The 12323-nt window shown below is 38.5% G+C and overlaps 1 long non-coding RNA gene across 2 annotated transcripts in view; it reads right to left on the bottom strand.

The window, feature by feature from the left end:
- The window catches only part of Gm46401, a 98258-nt gene that overhangs the window by 37597 nt on the left and 48338 nt on the right, over nt 1–12323 (bottom strand). For both annotated transcript variants that reach the window (XR_001780857.1, XR_001780856.1), the window contains exon 2: nt 1887–2026. This is a non-coding gene — a long non-coding RNA (predicted gene, 46401). The remainder of the gene's footprint in view (nt 1–1886; nt 2027–12323) is intronic.

Raw genomic sequence — 12323 nt, 5'->3', positions numbered from 1 at the left:
CCCTCTAATTGACAGATAATGCAGTCCCCTGCTACATATGTACTGGGATGCATGGAAAAATTCATGTATTCTCTCTCTTTTTTTATTCGATATTTTCTTTATTTACATTTCAAATGTTATCCCCTTTCCTAAGCCTTGACATTCTTAAATACAGCCGCAGCCCTGCCTTGCGACTCCCTGTGTAGTTACCAGCTCACTTCTGTGAAGCGTGCTGAGTTCAGTCTTAGTGAAACCCCTCATCCCACCTGAACTATGGCTTATTTGTTGGTGTCTCTGCGTGACTGTACGTAGGAGTAATGTGGAAGTCAGGGTAGGCAAGGATATGGCTCAAATGATGACACACTGAGTATGCAAATGGGACATTTTGTTGCTGTCGTAAACGTCAGGACCATAAGCAAGTTGGAGGAGGCTAGCGGTTATTTCATCTTACAATTCCCAGGCCACACTCCACCACCAAGGGAAGTCAGAGCAGAAACTCAGAGCGTGAGCCTAGAGGGAGGAATCAAAGCAGGGAACATGGAGGAACACTGCTTATTGGCCTTTTTCCATAGTTTTTATCAGCTTGGTCTCTTACACAGACTCGGCCATCATGGCCAGAATGACACTCCCTCTCCCATATCGATCACTTCTCAAGAAAGTGTTCCACAGACACAGCACAGGCTAATCTCATGGAGTCAATTTGGCAGTTGAAATTCCATTTCCCCAAGTGACTCTGGTTTGTGTCAAGTCAACAAAAGTAACCAGTGCAAAAGAAGCTAAGTATGGGAGCCCATATCTGTGATCCCAAAGCAGGGGAAGCAGACACGGGCATATTACTTGGGCTCACCAGACAGTCAGTCTAGTCTATGTGGTGAATTTCAGGCCCATAAGAGACACTGTCTCAAAGTAGGTGGGTAGGCTTTGTGAGGATAAATCCCAGGCTTGTTGTCTGGCTTCATACACATGTACACACACACACACACACACACACACACACACACACACACACACACACACACACATATACACACACACAATCACACAAACACATGCATCCTCACAGACAAGTATAAAAAAGAATTACCAGAAAATAAACAGCTTTTAGGAAAAAAAAAAAAAAAAAAAAAACATCATTAGGAAAGATTAATTTAAAAAAATTAAAGGACATTTTTTAAAAGATAAAACTTCAGTAATACCTGACTATTATCAATTTGAGTGCTTGTTCCAGGTGATAGGACTAAGGTGGAGCAAAGCACATTGCCAGGTGTGGGGCTCCTGATGTTAATCCCGGCACTCAGGAGGTAGAGGAAGGAGGGGCCCTGAGTTCAAGGCCAGCCATGGATACAAAGGGAGAATTTGTCTCAAGAAATCTAAAACTTGTTTTAAAACAACAAGCATAATTGTTAGGAGTTAGGTCATAAATTGGGGTTTCTGTGCATAGGACCGTAATTTGCACTGAGCACAGAAAGCTTCCTGTGGCTGTGGGTGTCAGAGTGAATGAGTGGCACATGCATTTAAGAATCTGTATAAGTGTACTGACTGAGGTAGGGGCAAACTTCAACATTTAGGGAGTGTATTTTTAATTTTGTTATATTTCGTCTCAATCTACCTTTGATGGTTAATTTCAATTGTCACCTTTGTAAAACCTAGAATCACATAGGATGTCCTTTGCACATGCCTATGAGAGATTACCTTGATAGGTTCACTGAGATGAGAAGACCCACCCATTGTAGGTGGCAGCATTTCCTGGGGAAGGATGCTGGACTACGTAAAAATAAGACTTGAGCACAGGCCTTCACTCTTCTCTACTCTGAGCGCTGATGGGAATTAGAAGTAGCTGAAAAGACTTGACTTCCTATGGTAATTATCTATACCTCCAACTACGAGCCAAAAGAAATCCATCCTACCTTCAGTTGTGTTTGGAGGAGAGGTGTTTTGTCGCAGTGATGAGAAAACTAAGACACTATCCAACATTCAGGCAGTCATTCACCATCTTGGTTCTGATCTCTCAGCTGTCCATTGTGGTGAGCTGCGGAAGCCCGAGCACCTGCAGGGTTTGTTAAAAGGCAAGGGTGGAGACCTTAGGAAGAACTAGGACGCATGACTCCGCTCCTGCCCTAAGCAGGATGCTCCCTGTGTGTGTCTACAGAGTGTGCTTTACAGCTTCTTTTGAAAAAGAGTTTTAGTGATAAATAGGAAACATCAGAAATTTTTTGGCCTTAAGCCATTATTCAGTCTTACAATAGGTCTCTCATTGAGGGAGTATTCTAGCATTTAGTTCCATTTTAAGATTATTTTAGGAAAGGTTTTTAACAAGCTGGTGTATTTTATCTACATATTCCATTAAACTGATCACACTATCAAAGACAAGCATGGAAAAAGGCCAAACCAAGTTTATTTGAGGGTTGAATGCTAAGTTATTTAAATGAGATTCATTTTTTGCTGTCTTCTGATACACACTGCAGAAGTTAATCACCCTCCTAAGAAATACCCATGATCTGAAAGAATCTACTCTGGGCTGAAAATCTTTGAGCCACAGAAGAAAAATTAATGATGCACACACACACTTTCTCATAACTACACTTTAACATTAAATTAAACTGACATTTAAAACAGTGCGTTGAATATAATTCCACACAAGTAAAAATATTCTATCCACTTGAGCTCTTACTACTGTGGTTAAAATCCATTAAAAAGAAATATTTGAATAGATTGAAGATAGAAAACAAAGAGTAAGACAGAAAGTTACTTTTTTAAAAGTGATTTTAAAAAGGAAGGAAGGAAAGTTTCAAAATGTCTCAATATAAATGTTTCTTTTTATACCTGTTTATGAATTTGGGCACTAGTGTCAAGTCACTTAATATTTCTTATCACGGAACTTGTCAAGCAAATTCATTGCCATCTTACAAGACTTTTCAACTTACTTTATGAATCTGAGTGATTGTGTTCTGAATAGTATGCCTATAGTAGACACATCAGTAAAAAACGTATGTCCATAGAATAAACGCTTGGACTGTGTATACCACGGAAGATGAACCAGACATGGGTTCTGATATATAGTAATGGGGGAGGTTAATGTCTTGAGAGAAGACACATCCTATTTCTATACAAAACTTGAAACTCTGTCTAAACAGGTGAATTATGGTTGTCCTAGATTGCTTTCTGCTGCACAAATAAAACACAAAATCAGCTCAGAAGCAGGAAAGGTTAAGTTTCAACTCACAAGTTACAGTCCATCACTGAGGGGAGCTAAGACTAGAGCTCAAAACAGGAACCTAAACCTTATAAGCAGGTCCAGTAAGTAGGAACCGTGGAGAAATGCTGCTTATGGCTCTCTCTCAGGCTTGTAGTCAGCTAACTTTCCTTCATAGGCCACGCCCACCTGCCCAGGGATGTTACTGCACACATGGGCGCTGAGTCCTTCATGAACTAGCAATCAAGAAAATTGTTCATTGACATGGCAGGGCAATAAGATGGACACAATTCCTCAACTAGGGTTCTCTAGTCTCAGGTGTATCAACTTAGTGACCAAACGTATCCATTGCAATGGTATTGTGCACTAGGGAAGAAAAATATATACATACATACATACATATATACATACATGAAATATTTACTTGCCCACATACTTTTAAAATTTTGACTTTAATTAAAACATAATTACTTCATCCTCCTGACCACTCCTCCCTCAAACCCCTCCCATGTCCTCTTCCTCACACTCTCTCAAATTCCTGCTCTTTCTAAAATTATTGTTACAAACAACTATAAGCGATTGCATGAGTATGTTTTAAAGCTTTATGTAGTAAGATTTTTTGTTGTATTGTTGTATTTTCAATGCCAATTGCTTCAGCCTTTGCTACTGTAATTGGCTCTTGCATGCTCTGGGATACGGCAGGCAGCCCAGTAGTGCATGTGTGCTACACAGTCACCATTGTTCTTTGTGTGTCTTGAATTCGATGTTCTTGGGCTTTTCCCTTGCTAACAGATGTAGATACTGGGATGTTTCTACACATCTTTATGGCCACATTAATTGAAAATAATACCAAGAATGACATATACCATAATCAAAATAGTTTTTCCATAATACTTGTAAGGGGAAGGCCACTCACTAAGAATCAACATTTGCCCCAAAGTTGTAGGGATGGGTTCTAGGGTCTTTGCTGCTCGGCTGTTTTAGTTTCAACTCCCTTTGACAATGAGAACTGGTTCTTCCACACTCTTGCTCGGTGTTCTTTAAATGTGATCAATTCTAATTTCTTTTTCTTTTTCTTTTCCTTTTCCTTTTTCTTTTTCTTTTTCTTTTTCTTTTTCTTTTTCTTTTTCTTTTTCTTTTTCTTTTGTTTTCCAAGTCAGGGTTTCTCTTCATAGCCCTGGCTGTCCTGGAACTCACTTTGTAGACCATTCTGGCCTCAAACTCAGAAATCCACCTGTCTCTGCCTCCCAAGTGTTGGGATTAAAGGCATGTGCCACCACCACCCGGCTTAATTTCTTTTTCTAATGTTTGTTAACACCCAAAGAACGATACCCTAGGTTGTCTTCTGCTCTCCCCCTGAACATGTGTACACCAGCATACGCACCACACATGCATGAGGATGCACACAGACATGGACAAAGAGTATAGGCATTTTGTGCTGGGGATCCTGAGGCATACAGGAACGCCTATTGGGATTCAGGAGGGCTTAAGGACAAGGCAATTCTTTATCAAGAAGTACTGCTGTTTTAATGGCCATATGCTACTATGGAGTCAGATTCTCTGATGTTAAACTTAAACATTATGGCTCAATCATTTGAGCTGGGAATTTTTTTTTCGATTCTTCAAGCATTTAGCATAACTCACCATCTTGTCAATTAGATTGACATTGCAGGAAAACTCAAACTCACTCTATAGAGTGGTAAATGGGAGGGGGGAGAGAACAAAAGGGCAAATTGAGCAAAGGTCAGATTATGAAGCATTTTCTGGAATGCTGTCATCGGTTTAGCATACATCAGAAGTCATCTACACACAAACTAAATTTCTATGTGACTTAATCCTTAAGGCAAGCCACAGACCTGTTTTTCAAGTTATGACTTCCTGAAGTCACAATCATGCCATTGGAAATGTCTCAAAAAGGAAAGTAACTAAGAAGAAAGAGGTGCTGTAATTGTGGGACTCACTGGACAGTTTATGTTTGTGATAACATGTGTCAGTCATCTGTTCATTACTGTAGGGAAGTACCAGGGATAAACAAATTGAAGGAGGAAATGTTCCTTTTGGTTTTCTGTCCGTGGTTACCTGACAACGTTGCTTCTGGGCCTGTGTTGAGGCAGAAATTTATCGAATGGAGTATTTGATAATGTGAATCAGCTAATATAATGTCGAAGAGGAAAGCAGAAGATCAAAGCAGGAGGAAAGGAGGAGTTGGAGAGGAAGGAGAGGAAGGGAGAGAAAGAGAAAGGGGAAGGGGAGAGGACAGAAGTGGAAGTGAAAGCCAGAGAATAAATAGTGATGGGGGAATGGAAGGCAAAAAGTAATGCTACTTCCAGGGAATGACCCAGTAGCATTCCTCCAGCAAGGACACATCTAGTTTTTCCACCACCTGCAAAGAATACCATCAGATGTTTATTCCATCAACAAATTAAACCACTGGTAATGTCAAAGCTCTCAGAATCTAATTATCTTCCCAAAAAGGCCACCTCTGAGTGTTATTACATTAAAGACCTAGCATACAATGTAGGGACGTTTCAAATCCAAACAATTCCATGCTTTTATTCATGTTGTCTAAAAGTACCGCAAATGAAGTTCTTTTTTTTTTTTTTTTTTTTTTTTTTGGATACCAGCTCACAGTGAATTCCAAAAAATGTTGGCTAAGAGATTTATCAGTTGCATTAAAATAATTTCAAAATATTTTAGTTATGAATATATAATGAGTTTATTATTTAAGTGGGTGGTAAGACATCTAGAGTTATTTCCATAACAAGTAAGAATTATGGCAGCAAAATAATTTTTTGTTGTTCTAGCTCCTAGTATTGGCTACTTAATTGGCAAGTAACTAGGATTTTTAACAGATCCACAAACATCAAACACTATTTTTAAAACAAATGAAGCTGTATAGATTAATATTTCCAACAATATATGACTAGATATTGATATTAGAAAATATGCTGTTTTATAAAGGAGTTTTAGGAAAATTAAATGTTTCCCCTTGATGTACAATATTGTGATCTCCCCTCTTTCTGAATAAATGCAACATTTTCCTCAATAAATCTTTCTTAATTCTCAGAGAACATCAACTGCCCTTTTAATGCTGTCTCCCTCCACTCCTTTTACAGCATCAGGACCATAATTCCCTCTGCACCCTGTGACTGTATTTTGTTTACATGTATTCATCATCACTTAGAGAGGGATTTAAGAGGGCAAAGGCTGCATCTGTTACCTTAGGATGTCTAGCTCTTAAATTTACACTCACAGTTTAAAGCCAGTATTTATGGGAGAAATGCACACTGAGACACTATGGGCAGTGAGGAATTCCTTGCAGGCAGTAACTTGAGGAAAGCCAATTGGAATTCAATTTTTTTGACATCTTTCTGTTAATACTAAGTGGGGAATGGATGGTGACTGTATTGGAGGACCTGAAGTGGCTTGTTGAGCACCTCATTTTGCCATGTGGTTAGGATAGTACTGAGCAAACAGGACTCTGGTAAAAATTTATATACTGACAAAACAGGATTAGTTTCCTGGATGTTCTAAACATAGTTTTGTCCCCCTTTATATTACTTTTCTAAATTCATTTGTTGCACAAATCATTTCAAATCTTAGTTCAACTCCTATAAAACACATACACACATGCAAGCAAACATTCACACTCAAAGACACAGACAAAAACATGCTCATACTTCCATGGATGCACACACACACACACACAAAACACACACACACACAGAGAAAGACAGACAGAGAGAGATAGAGAGACAGAGAGAGACAGAGACAGAGAGACAGAGACAGAGAAACAGAAACAGAAACAGACAGAGAGAAAGAGAGAGAGAGAGAAAGAGAGAGAGAACGTTTGTATGATGGTCAATGGTTAATCTTCATTGTCATAATTTATTATCACCTTGTATAAACATCTGTGTGTGGGTTTGTGAGGGGATTTCCAGAGAGGGTTAGCTGAGGCAAGAAGAGGCATCCTGAGTGCCTGTGGTACCACCATTGCTGGAGTTCTGGACTTAACAAAAGGGAGAAAAGGAAGAGTAAGTTGGATATCAGTATTCATCTTTGTTTTCCCAATTGTAGATGTAGTAGGATCAACCACTTCACTCTTGCCACCATGTTTCCCCACCATGATGGGGTGTGCCTTCAAACTGTGAGACAAGTTTTTTGTCACAGCAATAAGGAAAACAACTAATGTAGTCAACAGTGATGCTTCAAACCAGAAAGGGTAATAATTACATCTCAAATGTTGGTTTTAAAAACTGAAATCTGAACTCATGAGATAAGCAACGAATCAATCTGTCCCCTGCAACTCAATTTTACTTCCTATGGTGATTATTCATAGCTGAGCAGTTCTTTAGGGTTTTCAGGACAGTCGCACTTATCCTTTGGATTCTCATAAATTTTTGAGGTGTTCAGTCAGATGATGTTTTTTTTCTCATTTAATTCTGGCAATAAATGAGCTTGTGCTTAAAGAAGTTTACAGATAGAATTAGAGCTAAAATCCAATCTTCAGGTCCTAGTGCATTTTCATTTCCTCTGTGCATTATTGCTCTTAGTGATGTAAAAGAATTGTAAGGTAAACTACAAAATTGCCTTTTCTGGGGCTGAAGATTTGGCTTAGTTAATAGAAGCAATTGCTATGTAAGCATGATGACCTGTGTTCAAATTCTCTGAACCCATATTTAAAAAAAAAAAATCTAAGAATGATCTTGGACATGCCTGTGACTCCAGCACCTTAAGGGAAAGCAGAAGAAATAATAGTGAAAGGAGTATCAGCTGCCAGTCTAGTTGAAGGTTCAGTGAGGAACCTAGTATCAATGGACTAAGGGAGAAAGTGAGAGTAGAACAGTTAACATCTTCCTGACATATTTACATATATACAGGGGAAAGTTTACAAGCACACATCCACACACATATATTACATGTATGAGCATGTGAACACACACAAACACACCATGTGCACATACATACCAACAAAACTACTACATATGTATAAAGACAAAGTCATGTGTTTGTAACTAGACCAATAAATAAATACATATCAATTATCCTTGGGTTACAAGCATATTAAATTCTTAAAACTAAAACTTAAGTGCAAAAAATGCATCATGATTTCAAAGTAATCAGAAATTAATATTGCATTGTTAATGGTAATAAAGTAACTACCTAATTGAGAAAATGTTTAAAATTATTTAATCAAAGCTATTGGTGGAAATAAGAACTAAAACTCTGTACTATCGCATAAAGACAAAACTCACATTGGCCAATAATGCTTTTTTTTCATCATCTACAATTTCTCCTGACTTTAATGTGAAATGAGTAATTCCCTTGAATTGAGGAAGGTGCTTCTACTTGAAACATTTCAACATTATCTGCCTGCATACAACAGCAGCATGGACCATACAACCTATGGCATACAATAAACATTAGTATGCCATATAATTTGCCTTGGTTAGTGTACTTGATTCAAATGAATTCTCAAGAAATCCAAGGCCTCTTAGGTGGACATCATTTTAGAAGAATCAAGGGAGATCTATTATGGGATGGGAAACAGGGCATTCTCACCTATTTGCATCATCTTTTGCATAAACATCTCTTGTCTTCCTAGACTATTATGTGAAACAAGGTAAGACTGTTGTCTGCACTCACCACAAGGTTTTCTTTATCAGAACATGACCATTTGGATGAATAGACAACACACAGGACATTGAATATAGTATCCACAAGTCTTCCGGTATCCTACAAAAGCCCTTGATAAATGTTTACTCGTTGAATTTCTTACCTTGCAGTTGACATCAGTTTCACCATGGGAATCTACAATGTATGTGTCTGTGATGTGCTGAATTCAAGTCAAGTGCTATTTAGGTGTTATCATTTCATTAAGATCGAAACAGCACCAGTGGGATGGGACAAACCATAAGAGAGACATGAACATTCTTACTGTCTTCTTCTATCAAGATTGAAACTTTTCTGAGTTTTCCAGAATCATCCATCAATCAGCTAGCTGTGATATACATTTTCTTAGAACACAGAACTCAAGATTTTTGGAGCTGTAGTGTCTCTTTGGTAGAAAAATATGTTTCCACACTGGACCAAATACTGAAAATGCTAAGGACAAGCAATTCTCATCCTTTAGAGAATGAAAGTGGATATTTTTGCTTTCTGCTGAGACAGGTGACATCTTTTGTCTTGAAAGAAAGGAAGGGATAGATAGAGGGTAGGAGATAGCTTGGAGGGAGTGGGTAAGCATGATTTCTGTACAAGCGTAAAAACCAGAGTCCAGGTTTGAGGCATCCATGTAAAACCCAGACATAGGCACAGGTCCTTGAAAAGCCAGATTTGGGAAGAAAGGTAGAGATGTCTGAAACAAGATGAATACTGGTTTTCTGGACAACCAACCTACCTGGAAAACTGGCCTCTCAGGGTTCAATAAGATACTGTCTCAGTTGGTTAAGGTAGAGAGTAATGCATTTGAAGACCTCCTCTGGTTTCTGCACATAGTGCAGATACAAATACACATGCTCTATACTTATACATATACCTATATCTACACCTGCAACTGCACCTGGGCTTGCACATACACATACATGCATTAAAAATACAGAGAGAGAGAGAGAGAGGGATACAGAGACAGAGAGTCAGAGAGAGACAGAGACAGAGAGAGTCAGACAGAGACAGAGACAGAGACAGAGAGGGAGAGAGAGACGGAGAGGGGGGGGATGGAGAGGGGGAGGGGGAGGGAGAGTGAGAAATGGGCACATATTATTTAGGTCAACCTGGTGCCTTACTTACTGTTCTGGTCACCAGGGTTGAAGATGTACAACTTCAGAATTTATTAGACGTACATTCATTTTCCTGTAAACTAAAAGATTTTATTTGTAATAAAAACAGCTAAGTGATTCTCAAGAGAATTTGTCAAGACAATCAAAGGAGTAGTCTCAAAGCTTTTCAGTACTCAGTCTTCAAACATCCAAATAACTGCTTTGATGCCAAGTTTCCCTGTGCTAACCCAGCCTAATGGATGATTGAATAAGTTTTCTGTTTAGGCCTACTTTCTTCTTCCTGAAACTCTGATTTGGAGACTCAAAATTACATGCTGAAATAATGCTTTACACAGAAGTTTTTTTTCAGTGATGGGGAGATAGAGAACAGATGAGGGATGAGTGAAGGAAATGTGACCAACTCATTCATTTAGTCAGAGTGGCTGCAAAAAGATTAAAACCTACTTTGCAAGCCATCACAGGGTCAGACTCTCTCAAGAGAGAGGTTTCAATGTTTTCTTTAAACTGAAAATAAATATTCACAAGAGGCAAGGGTGATAATAAATGTCACAGCAACCTTTGTCTTTAAGGGAGTTACAAACTAAGCCAGGGGCACTAATAATTCTCTCAAAAAATGAATAAAAGGAACTTTGAGACTCATTTAAAAGTCAACTTCCTGTAAAATAGAAAGTTTGGCTCCAAAGAGGCTCAGATGGATTAGAAAACTCTAAGTTATCCAAAATCGATAGAACCAGAAGAATGTGAACAAGAACTCTATAAATAGATGAACAGTTCTCAAGGGGACATTATTGGGAATGTTGGGTGTATTTTTTGAGAATTTTACTTCTTAAAATAATCTACTACAATCAGTTGATCCATTTCCATGGGAAGTTTGAATAGCTCCAAATCTGATTGACTGTGTGACCTAGTAAACATACTTCAAAAACAAATCACATTTCCCAAATATTCATTTTATTATTAAAGCATAGTGCCTAGAGATACTTGTGCGACTCTAGCTGCATGGGTTAGGAGTCAAAGCTTTCCCTTTAATAACAGTTTCAACATAATAGATTTATGGAAAGCCTATTAAATATGAAGCATAAGAGCTCCCACACATTCTCCGATTTAATTATCTCGTTTTAACATTCTGCAAGTGTCTCCTTTTAGATGTTGTGACAATTCCATACAGTGAGCGACTGAAGGTACTACACAAAAGACCTAACATCTCAAACAGCTGTGGCTTATGAGGCTTATCTGTGGCTCATTGGGGGATTTATCTCTTTGCTGTAGAAACTACACAACATTTTTTTTTACTGGACAATTGATGGTTACATCTACTGTATACATTAGGGCTGTGCTTTCATTTGTCTGCACAGCACTGCTCATCCACAGGTGCCAAAGCTGTTTCCTACTGTCCAGTCTTCTTCATTTTCAATGCTTGTCAAATGCAGTCCTTCCAAGTACAGTCATGACAAGCTATGGCCACTGATTTCTTTCCCCATTTAACAGAAATGATGCTAGCAGGACTCCCAGATGAACAGACTCTCTGGTCCATGAAATCAGCACACTATGCCTCAAACTCAGGGTAGACCTTGGCAGATTGATGGCTAGTTGTGGATACCTTGGCTTTGGGTCAGAGATCTTTGCCCAGAATTCATTTAATATTTTGCCCAGTGACCACTGAAGCTTTCTGCATCAGAAAACTCAATCATAAAATGTCATGTGAATAGGTTTCTTAGAGCCGTGACAGTTTCTCTTTCTGAGCACAGAGTACAGAAAATAAAAGACACAAGGCAGTTGCCAATAAAAGAACCCATACTCACCCTTTGGTTGGTTGTGCTTTTGGAACAGGACAGACTTGTGCTGTTGCCTTTTGAAGGCATTGCTGATTTACTCCTTTGCTTTCTTGTCTTTGTTTTCATATGTCTCCGCCCACCATACACACACATACACACAAATTGGTCAGTTTCGTAGAAGTTAATCAGAAACTCAACTAGGTCTGAACATGGTAGCCATATCAACATTCAAATCACTTCCCAGAAGGATTTGCCCTAGGATATCCTATGAGGATACTACAGTTCTTATGAAATTTGGGTGAGTGATGCTTAAAGTAGTTTCTTAAAGTAGTACCTACAAAACTTTATAAAAAATAATGAGTGGATGTGATGCATCAACACGATGAACCATCTTCACTTTTAACATTGCTAGAAAAGAATTAGACCATTCCCTCAGAAAAGTCTTCCTGGAGGTTTAAGGCGATGGAAGTATTTTATTTTTTCCTCTCCTTTCCTCATAGTTTTTATTGTTTTTCTTTTATGTAGATGCGTTTATATCTTATATATGATTGCTTTATTGCATGTATATATGTGCACAAAGCACATGCCTGCAGAGTC

The sequence above is a fragment of the Mus musculus genome, chromosome 13, assembly GCF_000001635.26.
Source record: "Mus musculus strain C57BL/6J chromosome 13, GRCm38.p6 C57BL/6J".
Lineage (NCBI taxonomy): Eukaryota > Metazoa > Chordata > Mammalia > Rodentia > Muridae > Mus > Mus musculus.
Note: the sequence above shows the minus strand (reverse complement) of the source record. Positions and strands in the feature narration are given on the sequence as shown.